Here is a 22,330-nt window from a genome sequence, read left to right on the forward strand (position 1 = left end):
ACTTGATGAAAGATTGATGCCCCAAATACAGAAACTACCCAAACAACTAAAGAGCAGAAGACACAACTCATCAGATTTGAGTGGAACCAAAGGAAGAAATAGTTTCTAAAAAGATACATAAATGAACAAGATGTACATAAAAAAATTATATCATTGTCACCAGGGAAACCCCATGAGAGTAACTGTTATCAAAAGATAACAATTATTCACAAGAATATGGAGGAAAGGAGGACTATATAGGGGCTCAATAGGCAAAGGTGACTGCCACCAAGTCTGACAACCTGAGTTTGAACCTCAGAACCTCATGGTGGCAAGAGAGAACCAATTCCCATAAGTTGTTTTCAGATTTCTGCACACACATGCATACATATGTATCTACCCTCCCTCTATCTTGTAATTTTTAATTTTAATAATATGGAGGAAATGGAACCTGGATACCCTGTTAGTGGAGATATAAATTGGTAGTTATTAAGGATCTGAACAATGAGTGTGCTAACAAGCATGACCACAATGATGACTTCACAGCACGTGTGTGTATCAAAACATCACACACTTTACATATGTGTAATTGCTATTAGTAAACTGTGCCTGAATAAACCTGAAAAAGGCTTATCCAGAAAAAAGAGAGAAAGAAAGAAAGAAAGAAAGAAAGAAAGAAAGAAAGAAAGAAAGGAAGGAGGGATGGAGGGATGGAGGGAGGAAGGGGAGGGGAGAGAAGGGGAGGAGCGAGAGGGGACATGGACACACATAGAGACACACAGAGAGAGCCAGACAGAGAGAGAGAGACAGAGGGAGAAAGAGAGACAGAGAGAGACAGAGAGAGAGACAGAGAGAGAATCAATAATTTTAAATAAACCATTTGATTTATTAAACTATGAGATTTTAGTCGATTAAAAGTAAAATGTATTTTATAATTAAACAAGAAAAGAAAATGACCAAATTTTCTTCAACAAAAGTATGACTCATTGCCAGGTGTCTTAGAGTTTTTACTGCTGTGAGGAGACATCATGACCAAGGCAAGTCAACATTTAATTGGGGCTGGCTTACAGGTTCAGAGGTTCAGTCCATTATCATCAGGGTGAGAACATGGCAGCATCCAGGCAGGCATGGTGCAGGAGGAGCTGAGAGTTCTACATCTTCATCTGAAGGCTGCTAGCAAAATACTGGTGTCCAGGCAGCTAGGGTGAGGGTCTTAAGCTCATGTCAACAGTGACACACCTACTCCAACAAGGCCACATCTCTTAATAGCGCCACTCCCTGGGTCAAGCATATACAAACCATCACACCAGGCATGGAGGTACACACATACAATTTCAATTGAGGGTAAGATGAGGCTGGAGAATTATAAGTTTGACTCCATCTTTAGCTATTTATGAAGTTGAAGACCATCCCAGGCTACATAGATTCTACCTCAAATAAAAAAGAAAGAAACGTATTGACCCATCAATATTTCAAAATGCTTTATATTTTTGTTTTAAAAATGACAATGTTTATAGTATATGAACTATATTTTAATAAAGACTTTGTTTTTGTTTTGTTTTGTTTTGAGACAGGGTTCTCTGTGTGGCTTTGGCTGTCCTAGATTTCACTATGTAGACCAGGATGGCCTTGAACTTACAGAGATTGACCTGCCTCTGCTTCCCACCCAAGTGTTAAGTTTGTGTGCACTACCACCACCTGGCCTAGATGTTAATTTTTTTAAACCAGCAGAAAAAAAAATGAATTCCTATAGAAGAATTTTCAAGATAGAAAATAAACTACTTTGTTTTATAGTCAGTTCAGCTCAATGGCCATTCATGGAGCCAGACCATGCCAAAGGCCACATCATAAAGGTAAATAACAGACTGCCCTTGTCTTTGAGGAATTTAGCTTAAGAAGAAATTAATGAATAGCAAACTCCTAGAATGAAGTTCTGACTCCTTCCTACTTTTCACACGCGCAGTGGCAGACTCTGTATGTTAGCAGTCACCCAATGCCAGCAATCAATGACGAGCTAAATTACCTCGGTATCCCAGAGCTACAGTCTGGACCCATGACTGCCCTGCTGCAGAGCTCATCCCTAACATGGAGGGGCTAGCTTCTTCCCATGTCTCTACTTCCCTATTTGCCTCCACCCCAAGCTTGGTTCCTTGCCAGCATCTACAAGACCCAGGCTTTACTCTTTAAGGCTTTTAAGGCACCTCCATATTTTTTTTTCCAAAACCCTACTGAGGTCCTTGAGGTGAGCCATCAAAGCAAACACAGGTCCCTTATTTTTTTTTGTCTTGTCATCCCTGCCCCTCAGTGAACAGCCCTTCTGCTCACGGGGTAGCTCACTTTTTGGTGACTTGCATTGTCTCCGCCAAGAACTGTCATCATCTGCTATGTGTTGATGTGTTTGAACAGAGCTTACAAACCAGATGCGGGCAGCACATGAACTTTCTTTGGCATGAGCTAATCCTAAAGCATTGTAATTACTTTTCAATGAGCTGCACCCAAGAGGTCTTACATACATACATTTTTAGCTTTGTTTTTAAAAATCTGGCCCCAATGGGACATACCAAGTATTGGCATCCCCACCCACTTCAGCGAGCTGCAGGTCTACGATCCAAGGGGTTCTGAACTCTGGCAATCAGCTAACTCTGAAGATAATGACATTTCAGAAAACCCAAGCCAGGAAAGCTGCGCTCAATCTCCAGAGGAAGGCCTCTCCCCGTATTGCTCAGTTTAAGCAGCAAACCCACACTGTGTCTTTACCACCTCTCCGAGTCTTTCAATCTTACAGCTTCTCTACCTTCCCATGGCCATGCCTAAAGTCTGCTTATCTTCCACAATCATGACCCTGGGCACTCTCACCAATGCATCTTTCAGCCGGAGAGCTCCTATGCAAAGCAGCCCCATTCCAGACCACAAGACAGAAGGCACTGAGGCCTCACCCCCAGGTCAGTGAAATCCTCCTTAGTGAACACTCGTCGCTCTGGAGTAAATGTTTCTCCCAGGTTTCTGAAAACTGATGAATTTTTAAAATGCCTCTCAAAAGTTTCTATGAATATAATGTGTTGTATCTTATTTAAACTGCGTACTCAACAAAAGGGACTCAAGAAATTCAATAGCAAATCTGATTTTAAAGTGAGCAACAGATCTAAAAAGATGTTTCTTGAGAAGATACACAAATCACATTAGGTGCCTTAGCCTTAGTGGTCAACCCTAAACCCATGTACATACTGGCAAAACTAGCGGGACTCAGTGGGTTGTGTACATTCACACGTGTGTGTGTGTGTGTGTGTGTGTGTGTGTGTGTGTTCACACACAGATGCATTTGCCTATCTGTCTTTCTGTCATCTGACTGTTATAGACGACATGAATCTGGGGGGAGAATGTAGCAGGGGAACACAGGAGGAGACAGAAGTAGAAATGACATAAATACAGTGTATTTGTGTATAAAATTCTGAACACAATAATTTTTTTAGAACTTTCAAAAGATAAATGTTTGAGGAAATAGGTAGATTTAACTTTAAACATTACACAATGTATCTGTGCATCAAAGCACATTACCCCATAATATTTACAACTGTGTGTTATCCATGATTTACATGTCCATTTAATAAGTAAACGAACTATTTAATATGTGGAAGGTGAAGGTTCTAAGTCAGGAGGTCCAGGAGACAGGCTAAGAGTGATGTCGACACTACCAGCTGTGAGCCACACCGCTTTCAACAGAAAGGAGCTAAGAGACTCAGAATGGAAGTTTTCTGAGAGAATGTTATATAAATGAGTTAGGACTCCAAATCATAGCCTGACATTTACAAAAATATTCACCTTTTAGCATTCTGTACCAACTTAACATCTGATTCACATACGTAGCTGCCTTTCACAAAGACCCACAAAAGAAATGGCTCCTTCAGCTCTTACATATTGACTATTGCATATTCTCTAGCTGATCAATACTAGGCATTCATTATACAGTCTGACCAGACTTTCATGTGTTCACAATGATTACAATCTGAATAGCAAAAGATTAATGGGAAACAACTTCCCAAAACAGCAAAATAACTAGTTCTTAATTTCTAATCAATAAATAATAGCAATGGAAAGAAGGTAAATATCAATATCAAAGAAGAAAATGTCTAAGTAAAGTCACTGATGTCCAACCCTCATCCCCACCCTTGCTGTCAATCACTGATTTAAGAAGCTACTTCACCTTCTAGAAATGTCTTTGGGAGAGTGAGCTCTTCAGAATGGGGGCATAATGAAAACCATTATTTTTCAATTATATATCAAAAGACAATTGGAGACACATGAATAAATAGAATTGATAGGCATTCAGATCCTTCCTGTGCCAGAATCACTGGACAAGAACAAGTCTGAGGTATTGACCAGCTGGAAGAAGAGTCACCTGAAGTAAAACCAGAGGCCGTGTAAAGGATCAAGCTCCCAAGAACCAGGTGAGCACCCTTAACAACCACAGATGAGGCATTTTTCTTTGCAGAAAGTCTTAACAGTTTGTCTCTTGGGCCTTTTCCAGATTTTCCTCAACTGCCAGACAAAAATTCTGGTTGCCATCTAACACAACATCGATACCTGAGTCACTGCAGTCACTCCTCAAATGCGGTGGAAAGGCTGTGGCTGTGTGAAAGTCTCCTTATAAACACAAGGTAAAGCCTACTAGCTCCCAGATGGGGCGCTCTCTGGTCTTGGCTCCCTGCTGGGGCGCTCTGCTGGCCTTGGCATCCCTGGTTCTCAGCTCTCTTGGGTCTCATTTTCTTTCCTTTGCCCTCTCTGTGTTTCCTCTCTAAAACCTGTCCAAGCTGCCCTTCCCCTTCTCCAGCAGGTGGGTGACGAATAACATTCCAGGTTGACCCAGCCATTCCACCCAAGAGTCCTTGGTTGTGATTTATTCTCTGCCAAGACCACTCTCCAAACCCCCTACCACACCGCCATCGTTCCATCCAAGAGTCCTTGGTTGTGATTTAAGACCACTCTCCAAACCCCCTACCACACCGCCATCTGGTTTTCTTCCCTTCCCCATGGAATATTTCAAATATATATTCAAAAGTTCTTATAACAGTTCACATAACAGTAACCATATAGAGAACAGCTTGAGCGAATGTTAACCCTTTTGTCACATGTGCCTTATGAGTGCATATCTGCTTGTTCTCACCTCTAGTGCTATTTCCCACATAGCATGGAACCCAGCACATAAGGTATCAACATTTGTGCAAAGAAGAAAAATAGTTTTTCCACAGCATTAGATAACGACCATCACTAGAATTACTAGACCAAGGGCAAGTACCCCATCTTTACTAAAGCAAAGAGGGAGGAGAGGAAATATACCTAAAGATGGGGTTAAATATAAATGTGTGCTTGAGCTGTTGGCTGGAGTAGATAAGCTGGGGAAAGTGCACATTTCCCTTCCTAGAAACTCTTTCTGCCTTGTCCTGAATAGCACCATCCAAGCATGACAGATAACACAGCTTGGAAAGTCTTTTCTAGCTTAAATATGCCAACTCCAGGCTTAACAGAGGAAGAGAGGGAGGAAGTGACAGACAAAAGTGAAGGGAGATCCAGGGGAGGCACACACAGAGAAAACCCAGAAACAAGACCACTGGTGATCATTCTTCATCTGTAGGTAAGGCCAAGGCCAACACAGACCAAGTCCGGAAACGCTTGGCATAAGGTCCATTTCTCTAGCAAAAGCACAGGAAAGGCCGTGTTCACTCACCACCCTCCTGCCTTCTACCTGCACTGCATAACTTCCCACCTAGGAGGTAACTGCTGGGATTCCTCCCACTACAGCTCTCTCCCTGTTCTCAAATATCAAATACCCTTTGACTTTTATCACCACAATCTGCCAGTTCTGCATTCTGTCTGAGCACCTAGTCTTCCAGTGAATCACTGAAAAATACTGTGTACTACTTGAAAGACTATCCACGTCTGAAAATATTACTTCCCTGACCTTTTTTGGGGTCATTGTGGACCTTCATTAATTAATTGATCAATTAATCTAATGTAAGGGGAGGTTCTGTCACTAAGGTCTTGTTTCCCAATTAGTTCTTGACTTGTCAGAAAAGAAGGCCTGGGTTCAATTGTTGAACAGAAGGTACAGGTGGGACTTTTGGGTCCCAAGAGGAAGAGAAGACACAGGGAAAGAGAGGGGGGCTTTTTTGCCAAGCTTTGGGACAAGAAGAAAGCAGCAGTTATGTAAGGTCTCAGGGAAGCTAGGGCCTGCGGCTTCCAAAAGGGCCAAGGATGCTGGGGGCGGGGTACGCTAGCTCATACAAGCCACTAAGTTTATGGTGGAGGGAGAGACATAATAAATCGGTAAGGGCACGTATTTCCAGACGAAGCTATCTTCCCCCACCAACTGTGCCTAGAGTCAAGTTCTAAAGATAACAGAGCTGTCTATATTATCTATTCAAGGGTCTTGGGAGTGGGCTGGTAACACAACTCCTCCAGGAGCAAAGGCGGGTAGAAAAAGAAGCCAGAAATGGGAGGGTGGTTGTGACCGATCCCCCAGCAAAGCAAGATAGAACAACAACAACAACAATAACAACAACAACAAAAGCCGGGAGGGGCCATAGCTCATACAGCAGCCCTGGAGCAAAGGTGGTAATGTGTTTTTAAAACTACACTCAACAAATGAATTAACAAATTAATTCACATGAAAACGTGTGTGTTGTTATCATTTCCCCTTCTTTTCCTATCCTTGTCATGGTTTACTGTGATTGAGATGAGCCACTTGCTAGAACAGGAGCCAGTTCTTAGCTACGCCACGACGAGGACTTCCTTAAACAGGAATCTTGCAGATAAAGTGTCAAACAAGCCTCATTCCCTGTTCCTTCCCCATCGCTCCACAGTGCGTGGGAAGTTCAGGCACCACCATCTTGCTGTATCCATAATCTCCAGGATTTGTTCGGCGTTTCCTCAAGATTAAAACATGCTGCATGTTCCTTGGAAGCTGGTAGCACGGGGTCAGCGTCTAGCTACAATGTTGTCACAAAGCCTTCAGACTCCTCAGCCACCGAGACACGTCAGAGGATAAAGATGTAAATAAAGGCGCTTGTCCTGCAAACACAGCGACCTGAGTGTGTTCTCTGGGATCCACACAAAGGTAGAAGGAAGGAACTCACTCCACAAAGTTGACCCCAACTTTCCACATGTGCACCATGGTGTATGCACGCAGGCGCGCACACGTACACACACACACACACACACACACACACACACACACACACACACACAGAGAGAGAGAGAGAGAGAGAGAGAGAGAGAGAGAGAATTCTTCTGTGTATAAACCAGCATCCTACCATTCTCCGAAGCATCTTTCATAAATGGTGGCTAACCAAAAGGAAAGCCTCTCTTCCCTTAGAGCACAAGTTTTCGGTGATAAATAAACCAGCATCACGGAGTGCTCCTCCCTGAACTAATGCCAAAGCTGACTCATTCTCTGCATGGCATGGGTGTTTCATGTAGAGCAAATGTATCTGCTATCGTGAACTTGGCCGTAATCACTCTTCTCACTCTGATCCAGCGATCTGACACAGCAGCCAACCACATCACTTCCCAAAGAAACGCCGTTGAAAACTCTGGTTTCTAAGGAGAATGCCAGTCTCTAACACTCCTTCAGCGAGAGCTCCATACCTGTTTTCACCACAGGAGTGCTTCAGTGAGACTGGTAGAGCGATGGTCTCCTACCTGCCATGAGCAATATAGCACACGAAACTTGTTACTGTGTGCCTGTCCTGGAAAACTTCAGTGCTGTTAACAGAGAAGCCACTGTGCTTTGTTTGAAAATGACACAAAAACATCCATGGCTTCACGCCACTATTGGGCACAGTTTTGTAGCAAGCTTTATTAAGGATTTGCTCCCAATAAGAATGAGTGGATGATGAACCAGGTTAAAAAAAAAGCTTTCAGTTTATCATATTTCCATATGCACTACACAGATACCTCTGTTCAATGCATGGAGATTCGTGTTTAATATTTCCATTGAGATTTGCTCTCCTATACATGCTGATGGCACACTAGACCATGGCATGCTCGTCATTACAGACTGAACACCAAGTCATGTTTAGAACTTTCCACTTGGAGAATCACATGGTGCTCAAAATATTTTATATTTAAAGCATTTCAGATTTCAGAGTTCAAATGGGATATGTTCAGTCGATCTTTTTATCACTATGGCTATACTGCTGTGGACTATTCTTGAACGACTATTCGAATTTTATGAAACAGAAATACCATGGCAATTGCAGGGACTTGGAATGCAACTCAGTGGTAGACTGGTTACCTAACACGCATGAAGTCCTAGCTATATACACACAGGGAAGCAGGACAGAGAGCAGTAGCAAAACATGCTTTAACAACTGAAAACTAAATAAATAATATGAAATATATATGAAGCATGAAATGGACCTTAACAAAATGTGGGCTATATATACTGTCTTTGGGCCACAAATGCAATCTTTATATTATAATGAGTTTTACAAAATTATTATAGGGGACTGGAGAGATGGCTTCACAGTTAAAAACACTAGTTGATGAGAACGGGACCCCCGTTGAAGGAATCAGAGAAAGGACTGGAAGAGCTTGAAGGGCTCGAGACCCCATATGAACAACAATGCCAACCAACCAGAGCTTCCAGGGACTAAGCCACTACCCAAAGACTATACATGGACTGACCCTGGGCTCCGACCTCATAGGTAGCATTGAATAGCCTAGTAAGAGCACCAGTGGAAGGGGAAGCCCTTGGTCCTGCCAAGAGTAAACCCCCAGTGAACGTGATTGTTGGGGGGAGGGCGGTAATGGGGGGAGGATGGGGAGGGGAACACCGATAGAGAAGGGTTTGGGGGATGTAGGCCCAGAAACCGAGAAAGGGAATAATATTCCAAATGTAAATAAGAAATACTCAAGTTAATAAGGAAAAAAAAGAAAAAAAAAAACACTAGTTGATCTTCCAGGGGACCTGGGCCCTATTACCAGGACACAGATAATGTCTCACAACCAATTCTAACTGCAGTCCTTAGGGGATCTTATCCCTTCTATGGCCTCCAAAGGCCCGGCATGCATGTGATGCACAGACACACACGCAGGCAGAAGATCCATACACATACAATAAAAAATAAATAAGTGTTAGAAGGTTTTTTTTTAAGATAATAGAATTCATGCTGAAGTCATAATTACTCTCCTATCTCAAGGCTCAACCACTCCATGTCATTTCTCTGACCTCACTGCTGATCCCTGGGTATCCACAGTGCATAAATACGAGTCTCCTTGTGGATTTCTGAGCACATCTGAATGCATCCTACCCTACAGATCAGACATTTGCACTGGCTGTTCCCTCTACCTACAATTCTCTCCTCTGTGTGTGTGTGTGTGTCTGTCTGTCTGTCTGTCTGTACATACGTATACACATGCACACGCACGTTACTCATACTTTCTTCTGCTTCCCTCTAAGTCTCTGTTGGAGGTCACAGTCTCCGTGAAACACACTCTGCTACATTTGCCCTGTTCTACCATGCTGCATAATTTCCTATTTGACCTACTGTCTGTCTCAGGAAGATGAAAACTCCCCATGGTTAGCATTCGTTATTTGATTCGCTGATATACAGGCAGCACCAAGCTCAAACACTAACTCAGAAAAACCCAGTCGAGTGAATAAATGAGCAAATGAAATTCTTTTATTTTGTAACCACCAATCTGCCTCTGGATCTTTTCTTTTTAAGACTTAAACAGAAGGGTTGGGGATTTAGCAAGCGCAAGGCCCTGGGTTCGGTCCCCAGATCCGGAAAAAAAAAGAAAAGAAAAAAAAAAAAAAGAAAAGACTTAAACAGAAAACCATGAACTGTCAAAAGTTTAAGCAGAAACATTACACCAACAAATGGTGTAAAACTAGACAAGATCAAGAGTTGATTTAAAGTTTGGAGAGATTAGATTCAGAGGATCGGTTTAAAAGCCAAGCCATGAAAGCGATGAAGTATGCGATTTTCTAATGACCACACCTTAGGTTTGCTTTATCCACACAATAGACATTTAGCTATAGATATTCTGCCAATCATGCATGCACACGCATAAACATGCAAGTTAAACAAATCCAGAAGAGCCTAAGGATATTTTTCCATCACATGAACTGTCTTCATATAAAAACTAACAATCTGAAATGCAGGTGTAGAATCATATGCCTATAATCCTAGCACTTGGAAGACTTCTAGTCCTAGGCCAATCAAGGCCCCATAAAAGACCCAGGTCCATGACGTTTTAAGATTTAGTTATTCTGGGCTGGGGATTTAGCTCAGTGGTAGAGCGTTTACCTAGGAAGCGCAAGGCCCTGGGTTCGGTCCCCAGCTCTGAAAAAAAGAACCAAAAAAAAAAAAAGATTTAGTTATTCTTTTTATGCATGTATATGTATGTGTGCTTGCCTGGGTTTGTGTGCAATACAGTGTGTGTGTGTGTGTGTGCGCGCGCGCGCACGCGAGCGTGCGTGCGTGTGTGTGTGTGTGTGTGTGTGTGTGTGTGTGTGTGTGTGTGTGTGAGAGTTTACCTGTGAAGGCCTGCAGATGATGTTGGATCCCCTGGGACTAGTTGTGAGCCACCTGACTGGGTGCTAGGGACCAAATCCAGGTCATCTTCAAGAACAGTAAGCATTTGTAACCACCGAGGCATCTATCTCTCCGGCTTCCCAAGTTCTGGATTTGGATCGTAATTAGGAGGACCGCTGATGCCAGTTTCCCTGGTGTGACGTTTAATCTTAACCGTAAACTTACTGGGTTTTTAAATCAAATCACCATGGAAATGAATCTCCAGCCACTTCTAGGAGTGAGTTTCTAGGCAGGCTTAAGTGATATTGGAAAACTCACTCTAAATATAGATGAACAACTTTATGGGCTGAGGGCCCGGACTAAATATGAAGTAGAAAGCCAGATAAACAGGAGTATTCATCACTCTCTGCATCCTGGCTGTCTAACCACCCACCTCCCCTTTAACTATAAACCTAATTAACCCCTCCTTCCTAAAGTAAGGTATTTGATCATAGCACCGAGAAGTATAACTTACGAATCTGACCTAGACCGCTTGGTTGGCTTGGTTGTTCCTCCCAGCTCGTTCCACATTTGACTCTTAAAGATGCCCTTGGCAAAAAAAAGAAAAAACAAAACAAACAAACAAAAAAACCCTACTTAATCATCCTATTTACAAAGAAGATAATACATAATTTTATTCTCATTTGGACATGCTGACCAAGCTCTTGAGGACTTTGGTAGGTCCAGCACTACTAGTGAACTGTTACAGACACATTTTTTTTAGCAAAGGTCACAGAAGCAGGTACCACAAGCTTCATATATACAGAGCCCAAACTCTCAACAAGGTTCCCTGTACAACAGAATTGCACAGAATGTATAGAGGCACCAAATATTTTCTTATGTGCTCCCCGTGAAAAACTAAGACCCTAATCCAACCAGAGATAGGAGAGAGTACAGAAAACAAAAGCTCTCCTATTGTCTTCTTGTCCAAACTGCAAGAATGTGGAGTCAAGACTATACAGAAGCATTTGTGTTCTGGACTTTCGATAATGCCCAAGAACTGTTTCACATTAGATGGTTCAATGGGCATTCATGTGTGTGAGCACCATGTAAACACTCAGTTTACAAGCACGTTTTGGTGCAACTGTCCTCCCAAATCACAGGTCATCCTAATTTGTGTCAGTCTTAAATAAAGGACAAGAGGTAATTCTTGTTGTCTTGAAGACAGTAATGGGGCCTTAGGACCATGACAGACAATTTGTGACTTAGCACAGCTTCTCTCTTGACATGTGTAAACAATCAAGCTATCTTGTTATTTTATTGTCCTTACTATGTCTTTTCCCTTATCTATTTTGTAGGTTCAAATATTTTCTTATCTTCTTACTGTATGGCTAAGAAATAAAAGAAATAAACGTCAGTTGAGCAAGACTTGAAATGCGGTGTCAGCTAGTCATGGTGGTACACACCTGTAATCTCAGTATTTCGGGGGATAAAGCAAAAGGATCTTAAATTCAAGGCTAACCTAGACTATATAATGAGACCCCGTCTCAAAAAAAAAAAAAAAAAGAAAAGAAAAGAAAAAAGAAGAGAAAAAAGAAAGAGGAAGCAGGGTCAAGAGAGGACTGCTAAATATAGCCAAAACTCCTTAATTTCAAGAGTGATCACATAATGACACTTATAAAAGTTTGTAGTGACAAACTGGCACCATCACAGGCAAACCAGAAGATCTGGTCACCCCTCTAACCTCTCGTTCACATCATTCACCTCCTGGTACAGTTTCCTGGGCCTGAAGAAGCCACCCTGTCCCTGCTGCCACAGCTAAGCTTCATGCCGAGCCCTAATAACAACAAAGTAGTTTTGCTGCTAGCCCCTGTCCAACACAAGAAGAGGTCCCCACCACCTCCTCCATTTCCAAGGAAATGGGCAGCAATTCACCATTGAGCCCAACAAGTCAGGCCAAGCCTAGGGCAAGATGCAAGCATATTTTCTTTTAAAGAAGCAATTCATGACAGAAATGACCACCACACGAGGACATGGACATCAGACACAAACTTAATAGCAAGGACTTAAAATATCAGATCATTGCATTGATGACCAAGTACACCCAACACGAGGCAGAGCCAAAAAGCCATCTTTCCTACAAAACACAGTCTCCAAGAAGGAAAGCCATTGTATCTGTCCTCAACTACAATAACAACTTGCTTGGATTTCTTTCACTTGCTAAGGTCAGTGGTGCAAAAGACTCAAAAGAGTAAGAATGACTGTTTTCCTCCTTAGGGCACACTGCCCAAGTTCTTCAGAGTTGCCCTCAAGCCTCTTGTTCAACTCAATGATACTCTATTTGACCATTAAGGTTAGTCACGTGGCTGGTAAACATCACCTTACTACAATATTTCCCCTCCCATTCATGACAAAGGAAAACAATTTTTTTTATCAAGTTGCAATCTAGAGAGTGAAATATACAATAGCAATACAAGCAGAAAACGTACAGCCAGATTACCGAATGTTCAGGACAACTTCAAGTTCCTCATTGACATCCCCGTGCTTAGCAAAGACCCCCTCCCAAGAGGCACCCCAACCTGTGATAGGGCCATAAAAAAGCTACTGTCTAGGGCAGGTGAATCATCATGGACATAGAGGAACAGCCATAGGTAAGAGTTTGGGCACCGGGTGAGACCACGGGCCAAGGAGGCAGGAAAGAAACAAATTCAAACTGATGCGGATGAAACTGAAGTCCTGGCAGCTGGGAGACATTGTGAGTCCGAGGTGCCAAATACATGCAAGGGCCAATAGAAGTGGGACTATTTTTTTTCCAAAAAGTGGTAAGATACTTTTTTTTCAGTTCAAAGGCATCTGTGTTGCTGTAATTGTTTAAACTGTCTTACACTAACCAACATAGAGGTAAAACAAACAATTCAATGACAAGGTTTTAAACGGCAAAAAGAAAGAAGTGGGTTAGGCTGCTGTATTAAAAAACGTCTCCTTTAAGAGGTCGAAATTATGTCTTTCTCGCCTTTTACCCACTCTGTTCCACCTCGGAATAATAAAGAGTACAATGCCCCTTTCTGCCTGGCTTCTCTTGTCTGCTAGGGACACCATCTGTCCCACACTATATAAACAATCTCTGCAGGAATCTTCTGATGACCAAACAGATTAGCAAGATCCGTATCTTTACACCGTTAATGATATTCCTATCCCATTAGGCCCCTTGTCTTCATAACTCCAGACACAAACTTCAGAACTAAGCCTGCTTTGTTTGTAAGTAATGCGAGTAACATTTTAAAGATAAGCTCTTGGCACATAAAGCCATCTGTTGGGGGAGGGGAAGGGAGAGCGAAAGGTTGACTGACTCTCTAGGCAATAGAAGAAATGAGCCCTTCAGGGAATAGGAGAAGCAGTAAAAAGAAAATCATATTTACAAGGCAAGCAAATACACCAATTCTTTTACAGTTTCTAATAAAAGACTACTGGTTACTCTATTTTTTTTTCTAAATGACAAAATACAAGAAAATTTTCAAGAAAAGGAAAAGAAATAAGTTTTACACTTTGCAAAGGCATACGTACAAGAACTCCGAGTTTGCATGACTCTAGGAGAGCAAAGCAGAAATCTTATCTACAAAGGCTCAAGGCCGCGGTGAAGTTTGCCTCTTGTCCACCTCTTTCCATACGATCACCGACGCTGTCCTTTTCCAAGTTTATTATTGACCGAATCCTTATAACTCTACTCGTGAGCTCTCTGTGCTGACTCTAAAGACTCCCAGCTCTCAAAGAAATAACTGTCTGTGACCGTGCCCCTAAAATTAATCAAAATAAATGAAAGGCAGCTGAGCACCGCTAACGGAGAAGACCGGGCATAAGGAGCCAGACCTCTGCAGCTGCACGTCCTCCCAAACGTCTACGTCTAAATCTGCAGCCCGGGTTTGCTCCAGGCCCCAAGCTCCAGCAGAGGATGCTCACCACACATTCCAAACAGAAAGCAAACGAAGCCTCCTCCTGTCCCTCGAGTGATGCTCACACGAGCCCCCACGTCCCAGTTCCCAGGGATCACCGAATCAGCAGGCGCGTCCGGCGCCGGATCGCGGCGCTTCAGGGGCAGAATGTCAAATGCTTGACCGCGCCAGGGCGCAAGGGAACGAGACAAAGCCACCGCCCGCTACCTGCGGCGCGGGCGCGGGGCGCGGGCCGCACACTCACCTGGGCAGGCGGGCTGCGGGTGGGGACCCGGCCGATGCGGGAGCGCGCCCCGCAGTCGCCCGGAGCCGCCAGTGCGCGCCGCGGGGAAGGCGGGTGGCCGCGCGTCAGGGAGCCCACCCTGCGCCCGGGTCCGGCGAGCGTCTCAGCGATCGTCCTCCGCTCGCCTCTGAGCCGGCATGCTCGCACGCCGCGACCCTCGGCGCTCCTGAGGCGGCTCTGTGCCGCCGCCCACCCGCGGTTACGCCGCGCGACCCGCCGATTGTGTCGAGTCAGCGGCGGCGGCGGCGGCGGGGACGCGCGGAGCCATGTCTCTCTGAGCTTGGGGCCCCAAGGCGCCCGTTCCGCTCGCTCTCCAGGCGTCGCCCGCGAGCCGCTCACCAACCTCCCGTGTCCCCTCACCGTCGCCTCCTCCCCCGCAACGCCACGGGCGCCCAGCCCGCTCACCTCCAGCCGCGCCGCGGCCGCCGCCACTGCCACCGCCTTGTCCGCTAGACGCCGGGGCTGCATCTGCCTGCACCGCGCTGGGGGCGCTGGGCGGGGGACCGCCTGCACGTCGGGGACCAGGGAGTTTGACCCAGCAAGGGAGAGGCGGCCAGACCCGGGCCCGCGGGACCTCCCTGGGGACGGCGCTCCAGAGCTGGGCGGGTGGGGCTGGGCGGAGGACGAGTTAGGCTGCGGAGCAAAGGACAGGAGCATTCCTATAGGCGTCACCAAGAATGAAGGGGACCCGCTGAGGTCATGCAGACAAGTCTGTTTCTAAATCCCATCGGAAAGCTGAGTCAAGGGCGTCATGCCTCAGTTTCCCCATCTGTACAAGACAGTAACACATATGTCACCTACACAGGGTGTGGTGAAGACGAAAAATGTATTATTAAAATAGCACGTGGCTTAGAGAGGACACTAAAAGCTAAAATTTGCTGTACAGATACTCGGCGCTTTCCATGTATTTCTTCTGAAGCATCTTCTTTGAGTTAGTCTTCTTTTAGGGGGAAAATGTGTAATGTTGATATGACTATGCCCCATAGTACTTGAATGTGGCTATCAAAACATGGAAAAGAGCTACTTACTTTTATAGCTTAACTATATTTATGCAGGAAGTAAAATAATAATCTTCACCCCAAGTAATAGATAGCCGTGCTTTTTGATGTGTGTGTTCAGTTCTCTATCTTCCCAACTCTCCCTTTCTGGAAACAGTGGTTCATATAGCTCCCTCATCCACAATGAATCTTTGGGGATCCTGGATCCTGGCAGACCCCAAGACAAGCCAGCCATCGTGGTCTAGACCCCAGTGCATGGCTATAGTCCAAACAGTCATGTGAGGCTTTCCTAGGGACCATTCAGAAAATGTAAAGCTATTGAAATTAGTATAACTACATCTGGAAGAGTCAGGCAATAAGGCCCCCTGCAGTTTGCCGAAAAGGCCACTTTTGAAAAGTGGAGATGGAGAAGATGTGTCTGACCCTGGAGGGAGGGTCTCCCTTCTTATTTTCAAATCAGCTGCAGCGATGTTCTATCCTGGGTCACAGAAAAGGCCTGATGTCTCTGTCCACAGAGCTATCATCACAGGCATCATTGATGACTTCATCCAGCCAAAGGTCCAGTTCCAGTTTCTACGGACAGTATCAGAGTCAGTCTCGCCTATAATAGGAATCCCGTGCGGTGCCAGGAGCCAGTCTCTTTGTACAGCTTAGAGCCGTAGAGCCCGCACCTGCAACACTTAGCATCCGTACTGAGTAGCCACCCTCACGAACCTATCTTTTTAACCAAAGAGTTTAAAAACAAGTAGAGGGATGACTGTGGATGCCCTGGGTTGTTTTGTTTCCTTAGACTCGGAAAGGAGTCCCAACTGTCCAAAACTTCCAATATATAAGCCACAGTGACAGAGATGACAAAGTTTATAGTAAAATCTTACTAAAATTATAAGACTCCAAACCCTGTTCAATGAGGGTCTCCCCTGATAGGGCCCCTGACTGGGCCTCAGCCTTTGTCCCGCTCATTACAAAAAGAACCCATAAACGAGTCAACTGGCTTAACATTGAAAAGTGTTTCTTTATTAATTGAAATACTTGTCCCATCTCGCAAGACTCCGGCATTTAATGATCACTTTCTCAGAGTACTTACTTACATGGCCCTTAACATCACATGTGACAGTGTCCTAACCTTTCATTACCCTAAGTTATCTCCTTTTTCTGTGGACGTGATCATGTTTGTAAGTATTTATCCATCCACATGCACATTTCAAGAAATTTAAACCTCAGAGGCCTCCCAGACCCACAGAGGTAGCCCTAAAGACATGCCCACATGGTTTTATACATTTATAAAAGTTTCAAACTTAGACGTTTTTATCTCAAGAAATATGTTGTGGAGTGAATGGTTAGGAACCCCCAAAATTCAAAAGGGAAACGTAGCCCCTAATTCAATGGTGTTATAGGGGATGAGGCCTTTAGAAGGGTAACAAATCACATAGGCAGCACCCTAATGAGTGAGGCTAGGAAAGTATCCTGGGACAGAGTCCCTGGAGAGCTCTCTTACCCTCTTTCTATCGTGTGAGAATAAATAAAAACAGTGTAGGGGTAATCTCTGCTGTTATGTGTGGAAGTGTCACCTGTCCATAAAAGCCTATGGCCTAGAGGAAAGGGTAGAATAGTGAGACATCTGCAGAGAAGAGAAACCCCAGGAGAGGCAGATTCAGAGGAAGCTGGACATATGAAACGAGGAGAGGTAACTAGCCAGGTGGCAGACATAGAATAGTATAAATGGGTTAATATAAGTTACAAGCTAGTTGGGGAACAAGCCTAGCTTGACCTAGGCATTTATTCATAAATAAAATATAGCCTCTGAGACAATATTTGGGAACCGGGACACAAGAGGGAAAGCCTGAGGCCTGAGGTTACATAACAGTTTGCAACCCACCAGAATTCAACTATGTCAGACCCTTGATCTTCAACTGGGGACCTTTAGAACCATGCATATAATCCACCCCAGTCTATGCAAGTGTAATTCAAGACTTGTCTCCCTTTATTCTCACTTCCCCTCACGTAAGTTTCCTCACGTCTGGTGAAACTGAATAGTTTGAGAGCATTTTAGGACTGTGACAGCAGGGAAACCACTGCGTTCACTTCAGTAAATGGACGTAGTCCCGGACAAATCCTACTCCTTCATTCTTTCCATCTCAAAGAAAGTGCGCACACTTTCTCAATTCAAAAAATAAAATAAAATAAAATAAGGTGTGTGACATTCCCAGTAGTGGTTTTTGCATTGGAAAGAAACTCCTAAAGTGGAAGGTAGAACAAACTTGATCGTATGAGAAGGAAACCCAAGAGTATAATCCCAAGTGTAAAGAAAAAGTATCAGAGAGGCCTATTGGAGGTTAAATAAGTTTACAGTATTGTGAGGTTTTGAAATGTGTGATTCGAGGTCCATTGTAAATTTTAATAAGATATTCCTCCTGTATATGTGATATATTTTTTTCTTAAAGATTAGTCTGAATTGTGCAATGTCTAGTTCCCACGAAGCTGTTTCTGATTTTAACTATGTCTAAATAATTGTATCATTCAAAGTGGAAATTTTAAATTAATTAATAATTTAAACACACTGTGGACTTAAAACATCCGTTTATGTAGCATCTCATATATCAACTATAATAAGAAAGTAAATAAGTAGTTGTAACTAAAGGATCAGGACCATTTAAATGCCTGTATGTTTTTTACCATGTATATCACATATATAATAACATTGTGTGTGTGCGTGTGCACCTATATAGACATGCAGGTTGGATCGTGACACTTGTGTAAAAGGTCAGAAGACAACTGCAGAGTTTTGGTTGCTGTTTAAAAGATCCGGGTGTATGTCTGTGTGCCTTCATGGGTTTATATGAATCATGAGTTTTGCTTGTCTGCATGCCTTCGTGAGTTTGTGTGCACCATGAACATGCAGGTGCCAATGAAGTCAGAGGGCAGCATATCCTTTGGAACTAGAGTCACAGGAGGCTGTGAGCTTTCTGTTCTGGGTCCTGGATACTGAACCTAGGTTCTTTGCAAGAACAGTAGCTGTTCTTAACCATTGATCTATCTCTTCATCCAAAATATTGACAGCAGATTTAGAGTGTGTGCCTATGTGTGTGCGTGCATGTGTGTTTTCTACTTTTCGAGATGATGTCTCACTTTGTAGACCTGGCTACCCTGGAACTAGATATATAAACCAGGCTGGCCTCAAACTCACAGAGATGCACTCTCAAGTGCCAGGATTAAAGGCATCTGACACCATGCTCAGCCCACCTCTGGCTTCTCTACTTACTTTCTACCTTGTTTGAGACAAGGTCTAACCTCCCTATACTGCAGGTTGGGTGGCCTGTCTCTGTCTCCTGTTTCTCAGTGGAACCAGAGGAATTACAGATGTTTGTATTTTTATCACAGCAGCTATGATTAACTTACCGTGCCATGATTCACAGATGCCTGAAAGAGGTTGTAGGGATGAGTGGTTTTGCCCGTAAAGCCACAGTAGTCTCAGGCCACAATTTCTATTAGTCAGTTAGCTGGGTTTTTGAGACACAGTCTTATAATCTATCACAAGCAAACCTCAAATTTGTACTAATCCTCCTGCATCTGCCTCCTGAGTGCTAAGATTACTCATATATGCCGCCACACCCACCTGTGCTACTTTAAAAGTCACTTCCTTTGTCTAAAGACTGTTTTGTTTTCAGTGCGCTATTTTTTATAAACTTTATTCGTTCATTTATTCAAACAAGTTAAATATTTCAGAGACCACCTCAAAAACATGAGTACAGGGCAGATAAATGTGTTATTCCATTGCAACGGCTGCATCATTTTTTTTATTAACTTGAGTATTTCTTATTTACATTTCAAATGTTATTCCCTTTCCCGGTTTCCGGGCAAACATCCCCCTAATCCCCCCTCCCCTTCTTCATGGGTGTTCCCCTCCCCACCCTCCCCCCATTGCCGCCCTCCCCCCAACAATCATGTTCAGTGGGGGTTCAGTCTTAGCAGGACCAAGGGCTTCCCCTTCCACTGGTGCTCTTACTAGGATATTCATTGCTACCTATGAGGTCAGAGTCCAGGGTCAGTCCATGTATAGTCTTTAGGTAGTGGCTTAGTCCCTGGAAGCTCTGGTTGCTTGGCATTGTTGTACATATGGGGTCTCGAGCCCCTTCAAGCTCTTCCAGTTCTTTCTCTGATTCCTTCAACGGGGGTCCTATTCTCAGTTCAGTGGTTTGCTGTTGGCATTTGCCTGTGTATTTGCTGTATCCGGCTCCTGTCAGCCTGCACTTCTTTGCTTCATCCATCTTGTCTAATTGGGTGGCTGTATATGTATGGGCCACATGTGGGGCAGGCTCTGAATGGGTGTTCCTTCTGTCTCTGTTTTAATCTTGGCAGCATCATTATTAACACATCTGTAGGTGTGGTACTTTCTGTTATTCTTGATTCTAATCTGATCTTTCCTTTTGGTTAACAAAACATCCTTTTAATCTAAAAACAAAGCCAAAATAGTAAAATTACCTAATAGTTTAAAGAGACTTTTAAGATTAATTCTCAACCATGTTCATTTAAAAATGCTCAGAGTCCCACATTTTCTCCAGACTCCAAGCGAACCGTGGTGGCAGCTCTTCAGGCTGCTCTACGCAGATGGCGAGCATACGTCCTCCTGAAGGGTAGCTCTCTGGGCTGCCCAAACTGAAGAAAGTTGTCTGCCTCCAGCTGTGGACATGCAGCTGGGGCTCCCTTTGTGGAGCCTGAGGCTGTGGGAACTCTACCTTTGAGTCTCCAGCTAGCAAAAGGCTTGGAGTTGCTCCTGGCTAGCCTGACTTCCTCTTGACTACCACTATTGCTGCTGACTCCTCTAAACTTCATATGAGCTCAGCAGAGCCAAGCACAGGGGCTCTCATTACCTGGCTACATCTTCCATTTATCTTGAGGCGGCTGATCTCAGGATATGCCTGTGGTACCTTTTACTACCCTTTGAATATAACCAATGCAAGAGTCTCCACTTTAGCATGTCCATCCACCCCTCTAAGGGTGGAAGAAGGAGGTCTGATAGGAGACAGAATTAGAAGAGCTTTTCGAAACATCATCCTTCTATTACTGACAAGACGTATTGAATTTCTCAATAAATTTCATATACAGTTTCTCATTTAAGTAGCTAGCTTCACTTTTATTACAACCTAGTGGGAGAGAAAGCTAAGACAGAAGGGCTGTGCTCTTTACCCTCACTGCCTCTGACTCTTCTGTTTTAGTCACTGCTCTATTACTGTGAAAAGACGCCATAACCAAGGCAGCTATTATAAAAGGGAACATTTACTTGGGGACTTGCTTTCAGTTTCAGAAGGCCCTGGACCAGTAACTGGGAGCCAGATCCCTATCTGCAGACCAAAAAGAGACTGGGACTGATATGGGCTTTTGAAACCTCAAAGCCCATCCCCAGTGACACACTTCCTCCAACAGGGCCACACCTCCTAATCCTTCTCAAACAGTGTCACTCTGTGATGACTAAACATTCAAATATTGGGGCCTATTGGGGCCATTCTTATTCAAACGTCTTCAGTGTGCTCTGCGGCATGGTATATTACCTCTCTGTTATAGTAATATAATTTCTTAAATTGCTTCTAGCTTGTACTTCCTCAAGACACCTAAAGTCCGTCCCACTCTCATTCATATTTCTTGGATTTCCGCTATCTTGAATTTCTCTTTTGTTGTTTCTTTCTGCCTGGCTTTGAGTCCCAGCCTTAACAGTCTGAAGCAGGAGGATGGAGTTCTGGCCTAATATGGGTTATATAGCAAGACCTTGGCTAAAAAAATTTGTTAAAAATTCTAACTCTCAAAATTTCTTATTTTTTTATTCCTTCTGCTATCTCTTTGTACCAGCTAGTTTTATATCAGCCTGACACAAGCTAGAGTCATTAGAGAGGAGGGGGCCCCAGTTAAGAAAATGCCTCAATTTTAAGGCATTTTTAATTTAGTAATCACTGGGGGAGGGCCTAGCCCATTGTAGATGGAGCTGTACCTGGGTGGGTAGTCTTAGGATCTATAAGAAAGCAGACTGAGCAGCCAGGGGAAGGAAGCCAGGTAACAGCATCTCTCCATGGCCTCTACAACAGTTTTGGCCTCCAGGTTCTTACCCTGCTTGAGTAATTGTCATGATTTCCTTTGATGCTGAACAGCAATATGGAAGTGTAAGCCAAATAAACCCTTTCCTCCTGTCTTAATTAGGGTTTCATTACTGTGAAGAAACACCATGACCAAAGCAATTCTTATAAAGGCAGATGCTTAACTGGGGCTGGCTTACAGTTTCAGAGGTTCAGTCCATCATCATCATGGTGAGAACCATGGCAGCATCAAGGCAGACGTGGTGCTAGGGAAGCCTAGAGTTCTACATCTTGATTGGAAGGCAGCCAGGAGAAACTATCTTCTGCAGGCAGGCAGGAGGCGGGTCTCTCTCCCACTCTGTGCAGAGCTTGAGCATAGGCCATCAAAACCCACCCCCATCTTGAGACACTTCCTCCTACACGACCACACTTAATCCAACAAGGCCACATCTCCTAATAGTGCTACTCCCCATGGGTCAAGCCTGTACAAACCACTACACTCCTCAAATTGCTTTGATCATGGTGTGCCATCACAGCTATA

General features: G+C 43.9%; 1 protein-coding gene across 4 annotated transcripts in view; it reads right to left on the bottom strand.

Moving 5' to 3' along the window:
* The window catches only part of Hecw2 (HECT, C2 and WW domain containing E3 ubiquitin protein ligase 2), a 393,569-nt gene extending 378,300 nt beyond the window's left edge, over positions 1–15,269 (bottom strand). The window contains exon 1 of one of the 4 annotated variants that reach the window (XM_039083599.2): positions 15,135–15,269. The gene's annotated coding sequence lies outside the window, so the exon portion shown is untranslated. Of the gene's footprint in view, positions 1–14,060; positions 14,201–14,453; positions 14,584–14,690; positions 14,831–15,134 lie in introns of those variants that run through there. The other 3 variants (XM_017596447.3, XM_039083600.2, XM_039083598.2) reach the window with 3 other exon arrangements.
* Positions 15,270–22,330: the final 7,061 nt, after the last annotated feature.

Source organism: Rattus norvegicus, chromosome 9 (assembly GCF_036323735.1).
Source record: "Rattus norvegicus strain BN/NHsdMcwi chromosome 9, GRCr8, whole genome shotgun sequence".
NCBI lineage: Eukaryota > Metazoa > Chordata > Mammalia > Rodentia > Muridae > Rattus > Rattus norvegicus.